The sequence below is a fragment of the Cydia amplana genome, chromosome 4 (genome assembly GCF_948474715.1).
Source record: "Cydia amplana chromosome 4, ilCydAmpl1.1, whole genome shotgun sequence".
NCBI lineage: Eukaryota > Metazoa > Arthropoda > Insecta > Lepidoptera > Tortricidae > Cydia > Cydia amplana.
In genome coordinates this window covers 11,516,189-11,526,589 of record NC_086072.1, presented here as the reverse complement: position 1 = coordinate 11,526,589, position 10,401 = coordinate 11,516,189, and the positions used below count along the sequence as shown (strand labels likewise).

Below are 10,401 nucleotides of genomic sequence, written 5' to 3'. Positions count from 1 at the left end.
TTATTTATTAACGTTTTTATAATGTACATAGAATTACTTTTTAAGAATAGCTTGAGAATTGCTTAACTATACAGTTAGAAATACGTTTGCTAATTACCGATTTTTTATTAATACAAAGGTTGTGTTTTTAATAGTAAATATTTAATCATATCAGTGAAATAAGAATGTATATGTTAACACAATATATAAGGTCCACATGCCTAAATATGTTATACCTGTAGGGCGTTTTCACAAAAGTTATGTAGGTACTTTTTAGAGGCGACGCGTCCATAGATCATGATTCACCGGCCTGCATAATTATGTCGGGACAGCAAGAAAAACAAATAAAAAAAATGACTTGCCCAACGCGACGCGACGCACCACCAAAGTATAATTAGTTACTTACTTTTCTCAAACATGCAATGAAATGTCGTCGCTCCGGGCGTTATATCAGGCTTCGAAGTATCACGTTTAGGGCGGAGCAACTCCAGAGAACTGTAAAGGAATTTCATACGAAATTGAAGGCCTAGGCCGGGAAGTAATTTTTTTTTAAATTCTAATGTAAACATGGGGTCTGTGTCCATGAACAGGCTAAACAGCCGAATTATATTTTTTTTTTAGTGAATGAATGGTTATCGGACCAAAATATCCGTGTTAACGCCTGTTATACACGAACGTACTGATATTAAGAATACGAATCTGTATGATTCAATGTGTTGATGAATTAATTTAAAATTTTGTCTATACGTAAGTCACCAGAGACCATAGACAATATTTAAAATCCTCTGCATTTATTTTATTTATAGAAATTGAGATTCTTATTATCAGATTGTGTATAATGGCCCTAATAAGGTCTATTCGAACACTACACACGCGAAATACGGACGACTTCCGTAAAAAAAAAACAATTATGGCGGGATTGGAAGGAAAATTAAAAAACTTTTGTTGTGAAGTTGGATTTTTATTATAAAGATTATAAATTTGTTTTTTTTTAGTGGTCTATTTTTTATTTCATTGCATGTTTGAGAAAAGCACTATACATGCCTAGCCGTGAAAAGGTCTTGCCGGCTTCGTATCACTATCCGGCCTCCCTACGGTCGGCCGGCTATACCTACTCACCCGGCAAGCCCTTCTTTCCCGGCGTCTGCAGTAATGTACTATTTATTCTGAAAGCGCCCTATACATACATACGAGGGCTGTTTGATAAGTACCCGTTTATGAAAAAAATAATCAGTTGTTTTTGTTTATATGCATTTATTTTTCTTCATAGTCTCCTTTTAACTCTATACACTTGTTCCACCTATATTCAAGCTTCAATAAACCATCCAAAAAGTATGATTTCGGAAAGTCATTAAAATAGGCCTCTGTGGCGGCAATGACTTCGTCATTTGATCCAAATCGCTTACCACCGAGCCATTTTTTCAGGTTGGGAAACAAAAATAAATCGCATGGGGTCAAATCTGGAGAATACGGGGGGTGAGGCAATAGGGCGTAGCGTAATTGTGTTAATTTAGCCATCACAACTCTAGACGAATGAGCTGGTGCGTTGTCGTGATGAAACAGTACTTTTTTATTTTTTAAATGGGGTCGTTTGTCCTTCAACACAGCGTCAAATTCATCTAATAAATTGGCATAGTACTGCCCTGTTATCGTTTTCCCCTTTTCTAAGAACTCAATATGTATAATACCCTGCGAATCCCAAAAAACGGTCGCCATGACCTTTCCAGCCTATGGAACGATTTTTGCTATCTTTCGCGCAGGTTCACCCGGTAAAATCCACTGCTTCGACTGCCCTTTCATTTACGGAGGGTAGTGGTGACCCACGTTTCGTCTACGGTTACGAAACGACGCAGAAACTCCTTCGGGTTACGTTTGAACACGGCCAAACTGCTCCGAAGTAGTCAGTCGGTTCCGTTTTTGCTCCTCCGTGAGTAAACGCGGCACCCACCTCGCCGATACTGTCTTCATACCCAATTTATCTTCTAATATGTTTTGTACCCGCTCGATTGGAACATTTACAGCATCAACGATTTCTCAAAGTTCAATTCGGCGGTCGGCTAAAACGATATTTTCAATTTTCTTAACCATATCGTCTGTAGTCACCTCAATTGGGCGGCCTGGGCGATCCTCATCAAAGACGGTTGTTCTCCCCCGCTTAAACTCGTTAAACCAGTATCTGACGGTTGTCATAGAAGGAGCACATTCATGGTAAACCGCTTGCATTCTTACTTTTATTTCATCACATGTTTTTCCTTCCAAAAACAAGAATCTAATTACAGACCGATACTGCTCTTTCTCCATTTTCACAATTTTAAGTTCACGCTTTCACTGAATCGCTATCAAATGAGAAAAAAACAAAAGAATGCTGTTTTTTTTAAATTTTCCCACCTCTGAAAAATGGCTTAAAACGATTGTATACATATTTTCGGCCCGTGATATTAATACATTTGGAAAACGGGTACTTATCAAACAGCCCTCGTACATAGGTACCTATTATTGTTATTATTTCATTATAGGTAGTACTGGAAATATGTATATGAGCACATATGGCCGCCTAACATACAGTATGAGGATATTTCACACTGAAATGGAATTCATGACTAAAAGAGCCTTGAAAATCAAAATTTGATTACCTGCCTCTATTACTCGAATTACCTAGAATACGCAAGAGCGATAGACAGGCAGATAATGAAATTTCGACAGGCTGTTATGTTAGTCCTTCCATAATCCCTTAGCAACCGGAAATAAATTATGTAACTATATATACTTGGTCAACCAGATCTTGACAGTAGAAAAAGGCGGCAAATTTGAAAAATGTAGGCGCGGAGGGATATCGTCCCATAGAAAATTTGAATTTCGCGCCTTTTTTTACTGACAAGATTTGGTTGACCAGCTATATTTACGGGGTAAATTGTATGAAGAGATTACCTCATTGAAAAAACGATCGCATACCTACTCAAAGATTTTATTGTACTTTATTATGTCAATGTCCTCAGATAATCTCATATGTAATTAAACTATTGACATTCAACTTTTTAATGAATTACAAGAGCTTAAAGCTGATGTTAAATGCGTTTGCTTTTGATCCATCACTTCAATAGGTACCTACGCCTACGTCGTCCTTTCGCCATGGTCTGTCCGCGGCTTTGCTCAGTGATCGTTAGTGCCATAGGACTAACAACAAATCGACTCCCACGCAGGCTGGCAGTCCGGTCAGCTATTTCAGTATCTTGGATAAAATATTGGCTTAGGTCAGGGGTTCCCAATCTTTTCCAGTCCGAGGCGAATTTGCAAGTTTAGAATCTACCTTAACCTCTAACTAGGTGAGAAGGATTGCCTCACGGCGCCCCTCTTTTCTGTCTACGGCGCACAGTTTGCGAACCCTTGACTTGTATTCCACAGGTGGTATTCCACCTGTCCAATGTGGATTGCGTCTCACTCTCTCATTAAGCAAAATGTGAGATGCAAATACACATTGGACAAAGAAATTGGACAGGTGGAATACCACCCTTAGGTAGGTAGTATTAAATATAGACGACAAACAATGTATTACACTACTTTTATTGGATTCAAATCGAAAACATCGACGAAAGGATCATAACCATAAGTTTTGAGATCAGGTGCAACACACAATTCTATATTTAAATGATCTCTCGAGTACATAGATTTAATTTTATTAAATGTCTGTAATTTTTTCGCTCTTAAAGTATCAGACATAGGCATACATATAGATAAATTATACATACAACAACATCTTTCAAACATATCCTTTGGTTCAGCTATATCACCACTAGATGTCATATTGTACAAATGTACGTTCTCTATGTATTTGCACCGACTTAAAGAAACAAACAATGATTTGAAATCAATTGTTGTTGCAACTAACCGTAAATGTTTAATATATTTACACAGCCAAATGTATCGTCCTAAAGCTTGGGTAGCATTGGGCGACGATGCGCAACTGATGGCAGCAAGATTATGACAATTTGTAAATAATATCTTGAAAAAATCCGAGCTATAAACCACATGACCAGTCAAGTTTAAGTGAGTTAGCTTTTTTAAATAGTTACTACTACTTGATAGTGTCACTAGACATCTAATCGTATTTTCAAACAAAATAGTTAATTTAATATTTTTCTTGTCTTTACAAATATTGTCATAGTCAAGAATGATGCCTTGTGGAGCTACTCTTCTTCTCTTAAAATCAGGCTCAATATTTCTCACTGATCTCGCAAAGTCATTTTGATTTGGTCTTGTGTAAATCCAATCATTATTGGCTGGTATTTGAGTATCACCAGAAGCTGATTTTAAATGATATGGAAAGAACTGTTTTAACTGTTTCAATAGCTGATTATAAAATGAGCTATCAAACACAGTTGTTGCTGTATTCCAAATCATGAATGCAACATTGCCTCCAAGTTCCTGGTTAGTCCATGTTGTAAATATATCTGCTTGTACACCAAATTGTTTAAGAAAGAAGTCCTTAAACCTAGGAGAAACGAGAACTTGCAACGCATCCATAGTGCATCGGGAAACCATGATAAGCTCATATTTGTTTAAGTCTAACATAGAAAGAATAGCAGATTCATTTAGGCGTCCATAGTACTGGTTTTCTTTATGCCAGTTCAGTAGAAACACTTTCAGTAGCCTAAATTGTATCATTTCTTCCATATCTATAACATTATCATAAACAGATCTTAAAAATGCACAATCTGTTATAGTGTACTGTAACTCATCTAATTTAGCTTTTTCTAGCAATCTTAAGGGCAGTTTTGAACAAAATAGATTAGTCAATATACCTACAAAATGGACACGCTCATAATTTTTAAACATATTTTGACATTTTTCTATAATGCTTTGAGGAACCCTTATCTGAATAAATTTGTCAAATGCAAAGTTGATAGAAACATCTTTTATAGTTGGGCAAGCCTGGTGTATATCAAGCAAATCTATAATATTTATCCTAGTATAAGAAATATCCAGAACATGCAATTTCTTCAATTTCTTAATAGCAGGTAAAAGTGAAGTTTTATTTAAATCACTCATGGCTGATAAGTTGAGTTCTTGTAAGTGCATGGCAATGTCCTTAAAAAACTCCAGTTTTAGTGATTTAGCTGTGGCCATAATATTCATACATAATTTGCAACTGGTTACTACTCCATACATGCTTATTAAATTTTTGAAATATATGCATGTATAATAAACATTCTTCTGGGATTCAATGTCTAACAGTTTTACTATTAGAATATTGATTTCATCCGGCAAATCAAGAATATTCTTCATGTTCATGGTTCATGTATGCGTGTTAGGTCTGAAAGTAAAAAAAATACAAAATTAATTAAATTGTCCTTCCTCATATGCAAATTTCAGATATTAATAATAATAATAATATTCTTTATTGTGCACAATGAAAACATGATATATATTTTCACTTGTATGTAATAATATTTTTAACCATGGTGATTAAAAATACAGAATGGTAATATTAGTGGCATTTTCAGGCTACAGGTATTTTTAGGCTGATGGTGGATTTTTAATTTGGCAATGTCTCGTGCGATTAATGTGTTTTAGGTGTATCCTTACTTTTACTTTAGTCCTATCACTCCTATCCCTTATTAATTAAGTAGCAGTTTGGGTGTGAGGGGCGCACTTTTTTTGTAATGGTGTGACTATTCGTAAAAGCAGCCTAAAACAATTGAATTTTGGCTGAATCCATAAATCTTGTTATCAGCATTTAATAACTAAGTTGCTAAACATGAAAATAAATACTTAATAACTTTAAATAAAATTGTTAATGTGCCTGTAAACATCGACGTAAATCGATCTTTTAACGAGAGTTCTACGGTTTCACGGCACAATAAAAACTTAGCACTACATGACTTACAGTAACTGTATAATTGTATTGTTATTATTTATGAATCTAAATATTTTCTACTTCGTTTATTACTTCATTATTTCATGTTTAAAACGATGTTGTCGATGTCTTTTGATATACTTTTGGTTTTGACAGTTTTGACATTACTTGGCATATAATATTTTTTTTTTTTTTTTTAATAGTTATGGCCTGGATGCGAGTCCTTTAAGCCAAGTCTTTGTTTTTCTATTTTTAAAACACTTCATTTAAAGAGTTAAATGGCAGAGAATGCACTATTAATTTTGTTAAAACACTTCACTTTAAATCTTCAACGCTGTATTTTTGATATACTTGTATAACGGAACGTAACTGTCAACGTTTTTAAGAATGTCGTTGAGGCGGCGGGGGACATTATTATCAAACACTTCACTTAATTCACTTGCAAGGATGAGTCTTTCAAACGCAAACACTTGGCATTTAAATATAAGGTGTTCAACATCTGCAATGCTACCATTCTGGCAGTGAGGACATGTACCATCGGCTATAATCGAAAATCTGGCTAAGTGCGCTGGTGCACAGTTGTGACCAAATCTCAATCTATTGATTGTGGTAATAAAGCTACGACTTCCTATCTTTATCTTCTCATACCAAGGCTTTCCAGGTAAGTCGGTTTGAATACTAGCGTACCATCTTCCTTTTGTCTCTCTATCTTTGGTCCATATATCTATCCACATCTTCACAACATCAGTCTTAACAGAAGCTTGACAATCAGTTAGTGGAATTCTAGTACTACATCTTACATCTAATTCGTTAATACCTAAATAAGCAGCTTTATCTGCAGCTTCATTCCCTGTTATTCCAGTATGGGATGGAATCCACATAAAATTTATATTTACATTAATGTTTTTCAATTGTAATAACATCTTTTTAATTTTATACAAGATAAAATTATCTTTATAATGCAAGTGATTATTCTGTAATCCATAGATTAAGCTAAGTGAATCAGTGAAAATAAAGAAATGCTTATATTCTGACACTCTTATTATCAGAGGTCGGATAGGGTGAGCTATTTTCCTTATAATATGACGTAAGACTTGTCAAATTATAAGGTAAATAGCTCACCCTATCCGACCTCTGCTTATTATAACTTTCAGGGCTTCAAATACAGCATACGCTTCAGCCGTAAATATGGAACATAAATCGTGCAACCTAAAGCTCTGTACAAATTTAGTTTGAGGATCATACACGGCACTTCGAACATGAGACTCTGCTTTACTACCATCTGTGTATAACTTATAGTAATTTGGAATTTGTGACAAGAAATGTAGAAAGTCAGTATTATTATTGATAGATTTTGTGCATACTGTAATGTTTAAAAGTTTACTATTAAAGCTATCTTCATAACATGGCCAAATTTCATTTTTATATATATTACAAAACTTAGCTTCCACCTGTAAGAGTAATGCTGTTAACTTAGGGATCCTGGGATGACCCTTTATACTTCTTATTACACTGGTTATCTTTAGCATATATCTTAATTAAATATCTATAAGCTAACAACACCCATCGAACAGGTAAAGGCATTGTTTTAGTCTCTACTTCCATTGCTTTTATAGGGGTTGAACACATTGCCCCTGATATTATTCGCATTGCCTTATTTTGAATTATTTCTAATTTATGTGTGTGTTCAGTATTCATATGTACAAGAAAACTATAGTCAAAGTGACTTCTGACAAGGGTTTTATACAGTAAGGATAGTACTTGAGGGTCTGCGCCCCAAGATATACCGGCAAGACATCTCATAACATTTAAACCTCTAACAGAATTAGAAATAATATGTTTAGCATGTAGGTCAAATTTTAAATGATTATCTATGACTACACCTACAAACTTATGAGAAGGGACTTCTCTAATAATCTCATTATTATATACAATATTTACATTCGTTGTGTCCTTGCTCAATATTAGTAACTTGCTTTTGTCAGGGTTTATCTTTAAGTGTAAGTAATTATTATAATAAACATAAAGTTCATTTAGTGCATTATTAATATGTGCTTTAGCTACATCTAAATTTGAATTAATAGAATATATTACAAGATCATCTGCAAATTGCAGTATATTAACATTAGAACTATTTACAAATGAGTCGATATCACTAGTATACAAATTATACAGAAGAGGAGACAGCGTTGCTCCTTGCATTGTGCCTTTGAAAACTTGTCGTGGTCCATGGAGTATGTTATTAAATTTTACATATAGCTCTCTATCATCTAAGAAATTGAATATCCACTTGCATAATTTCCCAGGGATTTTAATATTAGATAGAACTTTAACAAGTATTGTAGGATCAACATTGTCAAATGCTCCTTGTACATCTAAAAATATACAAACAGCATGTGACTTGTTATAGTTAGCTAATTTTAAATCCGATATAAGAGATATGAAGCTGTCAGAACAGCTTCTACCTCGTCGAAAGCCGTTTTGAAATGGAGGCAGTATATTGTTTGCCTCAACATACCAATCAAGTCTAGTCTTTATCATATTCTCAAAAACTTTACCAATACATGATGATAGAGAAATAGGTCTATAAGAATTGGCCTCACTAGGAGGTTTGTCTGGTTTTAAAATAGGTATTACACATTGTGTTTTCCAAGACTGAGGTATTTTCCCTTGTAACCATAGTAAATTCATTATTTTCAGCAAAACTTGTTGACCATTAACATGCAGCTTCTTTAAAAGCAGGTATGGTATATCATCTAAGCCTGGGGTAGTATTCTTCCTAGATTGCAGACTTACAACGAATTCCTCCCAAGTAAAAGGGTCAATAAGGTACTTAGACTCATTATTCTCATTGTTATTTTCAAATAAACTTTCTATAGAGCTAGGATCGTTACTACAACCTTGGGTTAACTTAGTTATAAATGGTTCTATAAATTCATCATTTTTAATTATCTGCTTAGATTTTAATCCCTTAAAACGTTTAATATTATTCCATATTAACCCAATAGGTGTACATCGATTTAAAGAAGCACAAAAACTACGCCAACTACTAGTTCTTTCCTCTGCTATTGTGCGTTTTTTAAGAGCATTAAGTTTCTTGTACGAAATATAGTTTTCTAAAGATGGATTCGCCCTGTAATATTTTAATGCCTCATAGGCTTTAATGACACTATCCTCACATTTTTTATTCCACCAAGGAACCGGCGGTCTGCTAATAAAGTTTGTATTTTTAGTAAATTTTGGAATACATTGTATTTTTAAGAGGTGAAGTTCAGAACTAAATTTGTCATATAATTGTATAGGATCATTATTCTCATTTAAAGGAAAATTAGAAAATACCTCTTCTGATAGCTCTTTATATTTGTTCCAGTCAGCTTTAGTGTATATAAATTTATCTATTGGATCATTTATTTGATATTTTTCAAGAGATGTTAATATACTGACTATAGTAGGGTAGTGATCGCTGCCCATAGGGTCATCATGGACTTGCCACTCGCACATAGGTGCTATACTCGCACTGCAAAAGCTAACATCGATCGCCGAAGGATTTCGATTGGGGTAAGTAACTGTAGTTGGGTTTCCGTCATTTAAGATACATAAGTCTAAGTCACTTATAATATCGAACAGGGTGTTACCCCGCGATTGGTTAGTAGCGCAACCAAACGCTGTATGATGTGCATTGAGATCTCCTGCTATTATTATAGGTGTTGGTAATTTCTCAATTATATTTTTAAGTCTATTTAGTCTTATGTGTGGACGGTTTGGAGGACAGTACACACATAAAACTGATAAAGGCCCTAAGTCAGTCACAATAGAGATCGCTACATTTTGAATACTTTCGTAAAAGTTAGTCTGTATAAAAGTATGTTTGTATATATTTTTAACAAGTATAGCAACTCCGCCACGTCCATTGTTACCATACTTGCAGTAAATATTATAATTAGGTATTCTAAAAGCAGTAGTTGGCTTTAACCAGGTTTCATTAAGAAGACAAACATCAATATTATTTACTTTTAAAAAGTTAATTAGCAACGGTTTTTTATTTGAAATAGACTGAACATTGAATTGAGCAATACGAATGTGTGTAGGATCCATTATTTAATGTTTTTAATAAGCATATCTTTAATACAACTATTAGTGATTGGGTTAGAATCGGTCTTGTTGGCTAATTCTATGAGAGTGCTAACCAGTGCATTCATTAAATCTGTATTCTGTAACAATTCTTTTTTAATGTCAAATTTCGGGGTTTCTGCTGGTGTAGAAGGAACGGTTTTTTGCGATTGTGTTTTTGGTGTTTTTTCAGGTCTTACAGTTTTGTTTTTGTCAAGTAAAGCCGGAAACTCAACTTTTCTCGTTTCAGCCTTAGAAGCATATGTGATGTTTGTCTTCTTTTCCATTATTTTTTTAAGTTTTACAGGACAAGCTTTTGAAATTGCCAAATGAGGGCCGCTACAATTGGCACAACACAACTCATTGGGTTTATCACAGTCCTTATAAAAGTGGTCACCCGAGCAAATGGAGCAACGCTGTTTTCCGTTACATACCTTAGCTGCATGATTAAATTTAAA

General features: G+C 34.4%; 1 protein-coding gene and 1 long non-coding RNA gene across 2 annotated transcripts in view; both read left to right on the top strand.

The window, feature by feature from the left end:
* LOC134647233 (negative elongation factor D) overlaps positions 1-10,401 on the top strand; it is a 387,727-nt gene that overhangs the window by 192,751 nt on the left and 184,575 nt on the right. The window lies entirely within an intron of this gene.
* On the top strand, positions 6,032-7,241 carry LOC134647624 (uncharacterized). The gene is made up of 2 exons (XR_010096841.1): positions 6,032-6,494; positions 6,988-7,241. It is a non-coding gene; the product is annotated as an uncharacterized LOC134647624 (long non-coding RNA).